Consider the following 14,924-nt stretch of genomic DNA (forward strand, 5'->3'; position numbering starts at 1 on the left):
CTCCCCCCCATTCAATCACCCAAAAATAATTATTTAGTTGAGATGTGAAGCAGTGTCGGCCTGGTACTTAAAGGGCCCCCAAAAATGTTATTTCATAAAATGATAAAAAAGTGCTTATAAATAGTGCAAAATATTATATTATTTTAAAAGTACCCTATTTACCTTATACACACACATTAGTCAAATAGTCAAATAATATAAAATAAAATGTACCTAAGTTAAAATGTAAAGTAATTTATTTTTATAAATATAGCAGTATACACACAATAAAATAAAATACTCAAAAATTAACTACACTATTTTCTAAAAATTTAGAAAAGCGTTTTTAAAAATAGAAAATTTTATTTTATTTTCTCATAAAATTAGCAATAGCATTCAAACAATTTGGAATGTCTCTACTGTCATCATTGTATTCTTCATAAAGATGTTTTAATTATATTTTATTTTATTTTTCGGTGGAGGTCCAATGGTACCCTGCAGTTTCGTCTGCTGTATTTTCATGCCGTATCTTGGTATAACCAATGTCCAAATTGTTGGATGCTTGTGATTCACCTAAATCAATATTAAACAAATTTTATTGAATTTTAATACTAAGTTACAAAGTTACTAAGTTTGAACAACGATTATTCTACCCCTCACATACATTGTTAGTCCGATCTCCGTTGTTTAATGTTACATTCCAGACAGATAGTGGAAAATGAGGAGATTGCCCGTTTCCGACTCTTTTATACGACCCTGTGAATGTGCACTCAAAATAGTCCACCAAATCTGTAGCTTCTTCAAGGATGACACTTTTTAAATACATTAAACCTTGAAAAAAATCTAGCTATTCATATAGACATTTGAAGTTTTAAATTGTTTTTATTTTTTATTCTATAAATATCCATAAAAAAATATTCGTTAACTCAAAAAGCTTGAAAATGTAATACAATGTTTCTCATAAGTAAGGACTTGATGACCTAAAAATCAAGAAAAAGTACCTACTATTGAATTCGTGTGACATAAGTCAAATTTCTATAAAGGCGAGCCTCGAATATAAGCATTAAAAAAAATAAATGCAAATGCATCAAGTTCCGGGCCCTACTCATAGGTAAGTTTTTATAATAGCAGTTCAAAAATATTAATTCATGTAATTTCACAAATTTATAAAATGTTTAATACTATGTTAGGTATTATACCTACTAATACAATTATTTACTTCAATAGCGTTAAAACCTCGCAAACTACATATACTAAAATGTACATTAGAGGGGTACCCCTCTTCCCAACCTTTTAATTAAAAATTATTTTTTACGTCTTAACTACCTACCTATTGACTTGTATTAATATCATTTATTTTATTGGTAAAAAGCCAGGTCGTCTAACATGCCACAAAAATGGGAAAACTCTTCATTTGACCCGTACAATTGTTCAAGGCCTAACTTTTGTAATTTTCTGTGGGTACTTTGACAAAGATGAAAAAGCATCCTAATGTTTGTGCAGTATATTTTGTGATATTGCTACAAACGATAGCTAATTAAATAATTTGATATTTGAGCTAATTTTATTAGAAAGTAAAGTGTAATCTACTAATTTTAGTAAGAACGGATAAATTTGGATATTTTGTCCGTGGATATTTTGACCGATTACCAGCGGACACTGAAGTGAAGGTTATATGCCTACCTGAATTGTTGGATGAATACGACGCGACGTAGATAGATGAGATCACGAGGGATGCAAATTTAATATGTTTCACACGGTTATATAACTTGAAATTTGAATAATATGTTCATTTAAAAGTCTGATAATGTCAAAGTTAGGCCAATCTAACGAATTCTGCAGGTTGCACCACTGTTTTCAATTCAAGAAAAAGGATACAAGCGATAATAAAAAAAAAATCAAAGTAAAATAAATGTAGGTATCTACAAAAAGGAAAGAATTTGAATAAATGTATTTTTAAATGAAAAGTGTAGGTGAACGTGCTTGGTGAAACACCCTGTATAGGCGTATAACTAGCTGCGTAGTGTATGTTACGTTCCAATATATTGTACAGGTATCGCTAGGCACGTGGCCAGGAATCTTCATGGGTGTGTGAGGGGAGGTGTTATATAAGTATAATGAATATTGAATATTTTTTTTTTTTATTGTGACAAATGCCTCGGCAACTATGGGCCATTGGCTACAAAAAAAAATTGCATAGTATTTATATTAATAATAGATAAGTTACATTAAATATGGTAGGTACATTATACTTATAATATATATTAAATTTCTTTATGAAGTTCTGTATCCCTTAGGAATTTGAGAACGTTGGTTGTATCGATGTTGAGGTTTTCAGCGAGATGGTGAGTTCGATTGAATTTTTGACGTTGTAATTCGTACTTTCTGCAGTCGGCGAGGATGTGTTTAACGAATATTGAATAATATAATGGTCAAAATAAAATATTTACCAACTTAACAATATCGCGGTCAATAGATAAAAATATTTATGTTTGAAAACTAAATCATATTGAAATAGAACAAAGTACAGATATAGTAAGATCGTATTTCTACATCAATCCTACACGACGGCGGCACTCAATATTTAGTTTCAAATATAGCCGTATAGGTAGGTACTTTATTCTGTGGAACCTATTACCCATAATAACCACAGTACACAGTATAATATGTATGTATGTTCTATTGTTCTGTTATCCTATTGGCTATTGACACAATAACATGTCACACGATGCACATAATATATGTTCATAACTGCCAATTGCCAAACCATTTAGACGATTTTCACCACTTGTATATTATATAGGTAGGTACGCGTATATTGCGAAAGTACGATTTCAAACGTCTAAGAGTTTAAAAAGGGCCTTTGTTGCCGGTAAAGTAGTCAATAACAGTTGATACGACTGAGAGTCTGTAAATAGTGGCAAAAACGTTTTCATCACAATATTGTTTACCTATAATTTATAATGTTTCTATATTATGTTGTATGTGTGCGGAAATCTTATTTTTTGCTCGTTGATATTGTCGCATAGTCGTACGTAGGGTATTAACCCACTGCAGTTATGTCATCTTAATCAGACTCGTTCGTCTTTAAGATGAGACGAGGCCTCTCCAATGTTCAGCCATCGTAAATAATATTGTGATATTGTAATATTGTATACTACTAGTGTTCGGATTAGATAAGTATTTTTTTTATCTAGATAAAGATAAAGACGAACACTTATTTATCTAGTTAAAAAAAAAGGTACAATTTTTTTTTAAATGAGTTTTAAATGTAGGTATATTTTAGTTGGACACTAGGAACATAATAATAATAATGATATAAATAAAAATACAATACAATATTATAATTACATTATTTATAAACCATAAACTTGGTTTGAAATTTTTATAAATATTTAAAATACGTTTGTACATTTTCGCGATTTTTATCAATAAAAAATGAAGTTATTTAGATTAGTAAAAAAATTATCTAAGATTAACGTTTAGATACCTTATAACTATTTATCTAGATAAGATAAAAGATGAACAAGTAATTATCTAGATAATAATCTAGATAAATCCGAACACTGTATAATACTGAACTATAACTATACTATAATAACTGAAGATGAATTTGATCGAAGACAGAATCAATCGAATGTACATATATTTACGTTTCTATAGGAATTTTTTGTCGGGAGGTGGGGAAGGGGAGTACCAGCAATATTCTACAGACTTTATCTTATTGAACGCGTTTCTTTTTTTCATAATATTCCTGGTAAGGCGACAAGACGACGCGCGTTTACTCACGTGCTGTGTTGTGCTCAGATTATTAATTTATTTTATCTAGACTATAATAATATGACATATTGATATTTACGAGATATTTGAAACTAAAAATTGTTCAAATATAGATAGATAATAAAAAAATTTAATGTATCCAAATAGATATGATGTTCTCTTTTTACATATTGTTCTTAAAGATCAGAATTTAGTATAGGTACCTATTACCTGCCTAATATATTATACGAATTGTCCTTCTACATAGGAAATATCTACACTAATATCAATTTAGTTTAAATCACCAATACTCATCATTAATACTAATTAATACACATATAACAGTTTTTGCATAATATTTCTCACGGCTAAGCAAAAATAAATCGTACGAAAAGCGCCGGTCGAGCGTGATATGTGTGCACCTAAATCTGTTTCACGATCGAAATCGTAAAGTTTTTTTTTTGTTTATGAACAATTGCCATTGGTTACAGATTGTAATAGTAATAGTAGAAATTAGTATTTGTTAATTGTTTGCATACAAATGATTGCCATTGGTCACTCGGGCAGTAGAGGTAAAAGCATGCATTAAACCGCCGTGTTTATGGCCTAGGATAAAGAAATTATATTTCAGAACAAATATTATGTGAGTTTATTTATAAAACGATTCTATCACGTTTGTTGCCTACAGTACAAAAAATTACCCGACCGATGTTGACGAAAATTTTGGAGGAATCAGGAAAGGTTATGGAGAGGTGTTTGAACCACGTGCACGTTCGAAAATAAACAGAGAGCAGAAATGAGGTATCCTAAACCCGAGATACGCCGAGAGAACGTCGTATTTTATATTTGTTCATTTTTTACCGGCCGAAGCAGGTGTAGTATAATAGGCACCTAATGGCTATAATAGAAGAATACCTTCCTATATTATCCGCCCACTCCTTTGAGTAGCGTAACTATACTTTACTCCCGCGTATAACTATAAAATATTATATTATGTTAATAATAATATAATCATAATAATTTCGATAACTACTGAGCAACGCACTGCAGTTATCGTGTTTCACACATTGAGGGCGTATTGCATTGCAGTGTCGTAGCGAGAACAGCGCGGTGCATCACGATAGCGTCGAGCGGCGCTGTGGAGGATAATACGGAGGATTCGGCAGTGATTGCATTTCCGGAAGCAGCTGCAACTGCATCGGCACCGTGAAATGAGGTATCCTAAAACCGTGATACATGCACCGATAGAACGTCGTATTTTATATTTGTTCGTTTTTTACCGGCTGCAGTAGGCATGCAGTATAATAGGCACCTAATGGCTATAATAGCCTAATACCTTCCTATATTATCCGCCCACTCCTTTGAGTAGCGTAACTATACTTTACTCCCGCGTATAACTATAAAATATTATATTATGTTAATAATAATATAATCATAATAATTTCGATAACTATATTGAGCAACGCGCTGCAGTTATCGCGTTTCACACATTGAGGGCGTATTGCATTACATTGCGTAGCGAGAACAGCGCGGTGCGTCACGATAGCGTCGAGCGGCGCTGTGGAGGATAATACGGAGGACACACGGTATATAGCGATTGCATTTCCGGAAGCGGCTGCAACTGCATCGGCACCGTTGACTTTCGTCATTATTTAGCATAAAACACATCACGTCTGTGATATAATATTACTATACATAATGTTATGATGTATTGCGTCGGGATACGTAATATTATGTTATTATTATTATTATTATAATACTGCTGCTGCTGCATTTGACGCGTCCACACACTCTTCCCCGGACCATATTATATATTACACTGTCGCCGACCTCGCCGTGTGTTGTTATGTTTAGGACGAGCGTGCGACGGCGGCGGCGGCGGTGCAACAGAGTGTCGCTGTATAACACGCGCGCAATCGTCGCGACCGATTAAGCGGGTCCGGCCCGGCGGGATCTAATGGAACAATCTCGTAGGGCGGCGCGACCCAGCGTGCGACGCTTGTCCGGAACACTTACGGCCCCGCGACAAAAAATATATTATTTACACCGCGTCCTCCGGCGCCCGGTATAATAATACGACACGTGATACGCGTATTCGCAAAATATTATATTATGTTATATATATACACGGCACGTTGTCCGATGTCACGTCGTATATTATATACTGCAGCGATATTTATTGCGCACACGACGTATATGCATTTAGATAATGTAACACGACGTACGATTTATCGCATAAATATACGATGACATAATGTATACATATGTTAATTTACCGCAAGCTGGGGCCGGGGGGGGGGGACCTGCTATTATGACTATATCAAACAATATTGTGCGGCGATACACCGCGAGGAGCTGCACGCTCACACGCCCCATCGCGTATCGAATGTTTTCCATCGACGGTGGATTTGTTGGAACGGCGAAATTGTCGGGCGCCCGGAGCATGATATACCTATACTACTACTGCAAGGAGGACGGTATTTTCAAATATTCACATTGTTTTCTCAGAGTGCCCTCGGACATTACCTATACAATATGTGCGTCGATGATACAAAATCATTTTTGTCCACCTGCTCAAACTTATGTCTTACCGTTGATGTTGCCGACGAGACGGTTATCTCGAAAACGTTGATGTGCCCAGCCATGTATTATCATAACTCATCCACAGAGTAGTTTCTGAGTTATTAAAATCGATAACTTACATTTAGACATTAAAAATAGTCGTACGAAAATTTTAAATGAAGGTATAATAATGCAATCTATATTATATAGTAGGCACTATTACTTATTATGCTCGGACGATTCGTATGCCTATAAATTATAATTGATATAGTAGTTACTATAATTTGAAAATTATCATGGTCCACATATGACGACCATATGTTTAAACCTTTATTGCCGTGGACTGCTGCGATAATTGTTCTTGATACACAAAGCCAAATAATTCAAAAACTATAGCTCACTGTTGTAGTTTTAATTCAATAGATCTCCTTTGTACGGAGTTAAAAGTTTTACAAGTAAGTATTGTCAATACTCATTAAATATGTCGACTAAGACAATATCATGAGTTTCTCGTTAAATCGAAGACCAAGATCTTCAGGAGGACAATAATAATTATTCACCAACATTTATTTTGTCGTCACCGTCTCACAACTGCTTAACACGGAAAAGAAACGTCCAGGAATCACGTTATCGACTTCGCGTTAATAAACTGTTAGAGCGAATTGACCCGCTATGAAACTCATTCGTAAGAATATCGAATGTTGTCTTTTGTATATGGCGTTTTCTTTCGATATTTTAATTTCGGAGCGACTTATGGACACTTTTGAATTTTAATAGTCTGCACACTTTGCACACTCTCTCAGTATGAATGTCTCCTTTTTACAGAATCGCAAAATGAGTCACGGGTTCACCCTCTAATCGTAACTATTACGTACATAGGTCTGAGGCGTTCGGATAATCTGACGAACTAGCGACATATATTTATCAGGCGTTTTATGTTTGTAATTATTCTCGGAGTACATATTTTTATGACGCGGGGCTTTCAATAACGCGTGAGCGTGTTTCAACGCTATACGCGTACAACTCGTACAAGTGCCAAGCCAAAACGGATAAGTCGCAAGTGTCGCGTGGGTACAAACACTCTGAAATACTATACAATATGGAATTCGCAGGTATCGTAAAACACGCACAAATTCACAATAGACAATATTATTTTACGGTTAGGTATCGCCCGATACTCTCGGCTGTCATATTGTATGGGGCTTTCGTCTTCGAATATTACGTACAACGACTGAAGTGGGTACTGAACGACGTTAAGTGTCGGCAAAACGGTCAGGAATTGAATAAATATTACGCACTCGCTATACAGGAACTCGCACTGGCTGTCTGGCTCTATGTACATAATGTGTGTAGGCACTGTATACATTATGTATCATAGCAGTGCAGTTCACGTGTGGGACATATTATATAACATATTAATATCATGTTCTATTTTTTCGGTCATTATAATTTTGTGCATGTTTCGTGTGAATATTAAAAATATACACCTAAGCAAAGCGGGAGATGTCTACGCTCGCCGTAATATTGTCGTTAAATATTTGTGTTAAATAACAATGTAAAATAAACACTTGTGGCGATGAGGCATGTATAATATTTCCCGTGTACGATTTTCGAGAACGACGTTGACGTCATTGGTGTATAGTGACTTTATTCGTATATACCTAGGTATGTCCCACCCCTACACTCGCCATGTTACCATGAATTACTGTTCCAACTCCCAACGTTACTGAAATGTGCGTTGCTTAATATTATTTTCATTGTACCTACCTATTGTCATTTCAATCGGAGAATATAATATTATAATATTCGCCAATCGTACGTCATTATACCTAGCCTTTGATTATGCGATTACCTACGTTACGCGCCTCACAATAAAAAAACTAATTCCGTCCGTGTTCTCATATTATAATATGGTCGTAGGACCCATGGACGTAAATATAGGGGGCGGCGGAGCTTAAGGGTATTTAGTCCTCCCCGGGTCAACTCAAGCCCTCCCGAAGATGTTTTACTAAATTTTAGAATTTATGTCTCATAGTTTATATACAATAACAGATACAATATTGTATAATATGTATTTAATTAAATTATTCAACTGGTAGGTAGGTATATATTATATTAGTTGTTTGTTATTGGTCATTTGTGTTATGTTGCCAAGATTATGTTAAAGTCAGATTATGGAGTCCTCTACTCCAATGCTGTTGAAACCTTTTGGACTCGAGCTCTATGCATTCGAGCACCATATTAAGTCTATGATTATGCACAGCTATTATAAGCATTCGATTAAAACTACTATGTATTCGTATTCAAATGCACGACGTGGACAACATATATTTTTTATTTTTTTCTATTCATTATACAGTTTTGAGAACAATCAAATTATAATAAAATATAAATATATAGGTACGTAGGTTATTGTTAAAACATCAAAAATAATGAATTATAAATATTTATGTTGTATAGTGTAATAAGTTTATATTATTTCAATCGTCTGAATTTGAATAACAATAAGAGTATATTAAGATATTAGATAGTATTAGGGTCTATGATAATGTAGACACGATGTTTTGTAAACGAAGCACACTACATATATTAAGATAAGTTTAAATACAACATATATATTAATAGGAATTAATAATTTCAAATGTTTCTTAGAAAAAACATTATGAGGGAATACGGTTATACGTCAAAATGTAAAATCGTTATTTTTCCTCCGTCATCAATAAAGTACCTTACCCACAAGTGCGTATTAAAACTAATTATAACTTATAATAATTAAAACTCAACAAAAATATTATGTTAACGTCGTACCACTAAACTTATGTTTTTCCTTATACTTGAAACAAGTTTATACAGGTACCTGGTACAGACTAAGTTAAACTGTAAAGAGTATTATAAAAGTAGATAAATCCATTAAAATCACAAATCAAATTTTTCACCGTGCAAGGAAGATTAGTTAGGTAATGGTAGGAGGCACCTACAACCTACTTAATATATTGTTAAATATAGTGAAAAGTTGCCACAACGAAACGTATTTCACTAAAATTTAAATAATGGTTATGTTTAATGTGTTTGGTTATACGTTTAGTCATTATTAAAGTAGAGTGCTCTATAAGATTGATAAAACGTATACCTACTAACAAATATTTCATGATTTTGTAGCTTTACGGTTTACATAATTATAACTATATTTTATTTTTGATTTGCGTGTATTTTTTATGTTATAATATATTTATATATTAATGTTTAATATAATGTACAATTTACGATATACATAGGTATACGTATATATATTCCGATACAAGTGCACCGTGCAGTAAGTACATTGTAATATATTAGTATGATATTTATAATTTATAGGATGTTATTATCCATTATGATAATATTATATCGATGTACATTAGGTGTTTAATTATAATGAATTGAGTTATTTTTTAGTGTAAATGTATTATATTATGAAATACAGATACGAAAAAATATCAAGTGGTATAAATAATGTGTGCAGAGCAGAAACAGATAATGAATAGGTTCCCGCGTTCCCTTTCTGTCTTCATTAAATTATGTTATTGAAATTAAATAAGTTACGTAACAAAATAAATGTAATTATTTATATTGAAGTTCACACTGCAACGGTTATGTAATTTGAGCGTAAACATTTGCCATAACATCTGTGTCCCAGCAGTATGAATATTTCATTGCCGATAGGGAAAAATAACTTTATACAGAGGCCGGAGAGTGTGAAAAAAATATTAATCAAAATAGAGGGATTATGTGATATTTATTTTTAAAACGTTACGTTGTTATGAAAAACATGATGTATAAAGATAGGTAGGTTCACCATTTTAAATTATTCATGAGTATCATAATTGATGAAATAATGTGGTAATCGATATGTTTTATACGAGAAAATGTTTTAGTAACTTTTCAGTAGGTTACCTGTCTATAAGGGTAGCTATTACCTACTAATTGATTGATATAATATATATATATTTTTTTGATCCACTTGGTCGTATAATATTATTTTATTTTATTATATACAAAAAGCGTTTACGCGTGGGCTTGCGCCAAAGTAAAATGGATACATCATAATATAATATTATACATTATAACAATATAACAACATAATAATTATTAAACAACAATAGTGCATACTACATGGTTCAAGCAAAGATGGGTCTTTATTTGCCATCTCCCTCTCCCTAAATAGGTATCGGGCAGTAGATTAATGGAAAAGTATTATTATAGTTATACGGTAGGTATAAAATATAAAAATCATTTTCAAATTTTATAAAATTGCAGAACATTTGAAAACCCGGTTCCGATACTCTTAAGTAGGTACTATAAATCAACAAATCGTCAATAACCAATATTGATTACCTAAATAATTAAAAATAATATGAACATACATAATGTATTATTAACTTACAGTAAATTTGTTGATTAATATGTACGTTTGGCACATTTGAACGATACATGTATTTTATTTAATATATATATATGCATATTTGCAAATCTAAATTTAATACTTGGAATGAAACACCTACGTACTTACCCGGGATTTTGGCACTTGTATCCGGTACGCTGTTATTATTTCCTCCCCACATGGTTTTAGTGCCTGTGTCAACAACTGGGTACGGTACACGTAAAATAAATAAACATTTTAGGGGATGATAACGATTTTCATATTTATATAATAAATAATGAATAATGATTAATGAATTTTATATTTTACGTTCATAGACTTTTTTGTTGTAAAATTTAGAAAATTATTCAATACTGTACAATCATTTTGACTATTTCTAATAACGATAGAATTTGATTGATTTATTTTCTCATAAATTGGATTTATCGACGAACGCCCAAACGGCGATAATACCCTGGTAATCAGTTTACCATACCCAAACTACCGTTATAAATGTATGCAACGCCTTTATTATTACAAAGTTATCCGGCACTCGTGTCTTATTGTTTTTGTTTTGTGTTACAGTAATAGCATAATAATTTAAAGTATGGGAAAATGGAAAATTCCAGTGGCTATTTGGCTGGACGCTGAAGAGTGCAATATGTACATTTGAACATTTTAAATAATATCAGTTATAGGTACACTATACTATCAATAATAATTTAATTAGGTATAACTAGTTAATTAACTACCAAGAGCGAACACTGCAGTGGTGTAGCCATATTGCCTACACAACACGCCGTGTTACAAATTGCGGTGAACAAAATGCCTAGGCGCAGGATACGTTAGTGTTCGTAGTGTAGGTATAATATTACATTATAACAATGATCAAAAGTAAAACTAGGTTTGTTTAATAGTTTGTATCGACTTGTAGAACGGTTTTAACTATTATGTAGGATATGCTTATGAAAAATAAATAAAACACCATAATATTTTGTTAATTTAACTCCTACAATATACGAGTGACTATAATTTGTCCTATTTAAAATAAACCCACGTGGCAAGTTAATTTTAAAAATGTTGAAATTACATGTTGATATCAAAAAGATCAGAATACTAATTGTCATTTAATAATACGTGAATTTCAATTCATGAGTCACCGCATGAGTTATAAGTCACCATTTTTATTGTTTAATAATATACATTAATTATACAATAACAAAAATTGATTTATTAAATGGAGACGAGAGACCACAGATAAGATGGTTCCAAGTACTTGGAATCATATCTAAATGTTTTTATCTTTTTTAAGTCCAATAAAAGGTTAATGCATCGTTATAAGAAAATATTAGTATAAATTATGTGGGACATTTCAAAATAAAAATATTATTTTACAATACGGTAATTTTTATTCATAACATAATAAATATTATATTATAACTAAAATTATGTTACAATGTCCACATAATATTGTTTTTATACGATAAGTTTTGTCTGAAAGTTAAGCCATACGTTTTGTGTTTTTTTTTTTACGATGTATTATTATCATGTATAATATATTATTTATTGGCATAACAAGGTCTTATTTTCCAAATTTTTTTTTACCAACCCGTTTTGATTTTTTTTCATATTGTATTTGCATGGAACTTATAAGACGTCAGAACCTGAAACAATAATAAATTCTTCTAAATAGGATGGTCGTCATGGTCGGAAATAATTTTAGTGATCGAGTTCGGCACGTCTTGGCAAGTCTGGGTGAAATATGAAAATTGCATTACGTGATTTATGCATTTTTCACTTAAAATGTTTTCTATAACTTCACTCGTTATTTCTGTGCATAGAATTATTTATTGTATACAAATAGTTGATTGTATTACCAGTTATGTTAACGAATAACGGATAGCTTCAGGCTTAAATTGTAATGAGAAAATTGAAATACATTTTTGCTACCTTAGGCTATTGCGATTTAAAAAAAAAAAAAAAAAAACGTTAAACAATTTCTTTTATGTTTTTAATAATTGTCATTTCCGTTTATATTTATAAAGTTGTCAATTGTTTGAATTTATATAATATATTACATTATATAGTTATAAAAAGTTTCACAAAACACTTCTTAAGTTTGTATATGATAAAGATGTTATAAAGAAATAAAATTGAGTATCTAATATTTTCTTTTAATAATATTTAATTTTTATATTTTGTGAAGAACAAAGAAGCGTATTGATTTAATACGTTTCTTATTTATACATTTTTTTTCACATGATATTTCTTTTTTATACATCTTTTGCCTTTAGGTGAATTATTGTTTGAACATAGATATAGTACTAAGTAAATGTCAGCTGTTTTAAAATTACCTAGTTATATTAATTTTTATATAAGTACTGTATACCTAGTTATATTAATTATATAGTACTTATATAAAAAAAAATAGTGACATTCAAAAATACAAACAGCTGTTTTCAATCAAAACCATCTGTCCATTCCCACATTTTACTGTAAGGTTCATATAAATCCAAATAATGGACATAATATATTATTATGTAACAAATTGACTTCAAATATTTGGACAATATTGATTATACAAAATTATAAATTGCCGATCGCTAACTGCAGTATTAATAATAGTCTGCAGTCAAGGGTTTGTCCACTGCACCGACCAGTTGTAGTCATATGAATAAAAACAATACAATTACATTAGATATATTATAAAATATCAGCAGATAGAAGATGGTCCGAAAACTTGACATTTTTGAGCAACTTCATTAATGGTTCATCTATACATGCACCATACGGTATCTTTCCTTTTTCACGCGAACTTCTGAGTCCCTTTACGCACCTAAAGACTTCAGTATTCCTTTGCAGTTCCATCCCACATCACGAACTACGACCGTACGACCTATGATGCCTTTCCTTATAAATGAACACCCCTCTAGCTTTATGTACCTAAATAATTATGTTTTTCAGATTTAGCTCTTTCATTGATACTTGTTCATTGATGTATTGTAAGTTATATAAACTATAGTAATTATTGGGCCCCTCGGTCGGCTTAGAAGAAATAAATAAATAAATAAAAAATAGCACCTACCCAAAGAAAGTTTTTAAAAAGATTCTTTTAAAGGCAATCACAGCAATTTATTTAAAAGTCAAACTCTTTGTAAATATTTTTTTTACATAGTTTTAAGTCATTACAAAACAATATATTTTACTATTTTACTTTTTTGATAGCTTACATTAAATTAATTAAAAAAATGTCAACAGAATATTTTCTGAGAATTACAGTATGTAAACATTAAATTTCGAACGAGTAGTTAATTAATTAGTAATAAGTATTTAAAGTTTATATGAGCGGACTTGTTGGACGTCATGTTGAGGAGTACCCCTGTGTTACTACACTCAACTTATCAAAAATTAAAAATTAAAATTATTATTTTTAATAAGTCACTAATTCGAAATTCGATTTTTATACAGTGGATTAGCAGAACATTAAATAAAAAATGTATGCTACCATTGAACAAAAGTATAACATATAAAAAATTGTAACGATGAAAATATTAAAAATATTTTGTTTTCTAATGAATTCAAATTATTTTTAAAAAAAATCCCAAAATCGCTCATGCTTTTCACAAAAAAAAATGTGTGATTATCTTTAAAATAATTACATTGTGTATAGTGTAATGTATTATAATGATTGGTACCAGTAGCGGATTTGATTCGTCTTCTAGAGAGGTTGGGAGTCAATATCCTTTTGGTCCAAAACTTCTACTTAAAATACCAACATGACCCCTATACCCCCCCTCCCCCGAATGGTACTATTATAACATTTTTATTTATTATTTCCCAGCAGTAAGTAAATCATAAATTAATACTTTTTTCGAACACCTACGTGTACCTACTATACATTTTGTTCGCGGATAAAATCGAATTTCATTATTACACTATCTACGTCATTAAAATTACGGAAAATTCAACTGGGTTTTTGTAAAATAGTATAGTATGTCTTTTCATGTGAACTTAATTAATTTTAATAAACGTAAATATTTGTTTAACACTGTATTAAACAAAGTGATGAAAACCGCAGTACACATTTTAAGCATATCGTTTTGTAAAACCAAACATTTTATAATTAAAACCGCGGTTACTATATCATTATACAATATTTTACATGTTATACAATTTATTAATATTGATGTACCTAGGTAGATGTATTATATTGCGTTGATGAAGA

At 31.3% G+C, this 14,924-nt stretch overlaps 1 pseudogene; it reads right to left on the reverse strand.

Moving 5' to 3' along the window:
- Nucleotides 1-346: 346 nt before the first annotated feature.
- Nucleotides 347-1,466, reverse strand: LOC132946699 (uncharacterized; annotated as a pseudogene).
- Nucleotides 1,467-14,924: the final 13,458 nt, after the last annotated feature.

The sequence above is a fragment of the Metopolophium dirhodum genome, chromosome 6 (genome assembly GCF_019925205.1).
Source record: "Metopolophium dirhodum isolate CAU chromosome 6, ASM1992520v1, whole genome shotgun sequence".
NCBI lineage: Eukaryota > Metazoa > Arthropoda > Insecta > Hemiptera > Aphididae > Metopolophium > Metopolophium dirhodum.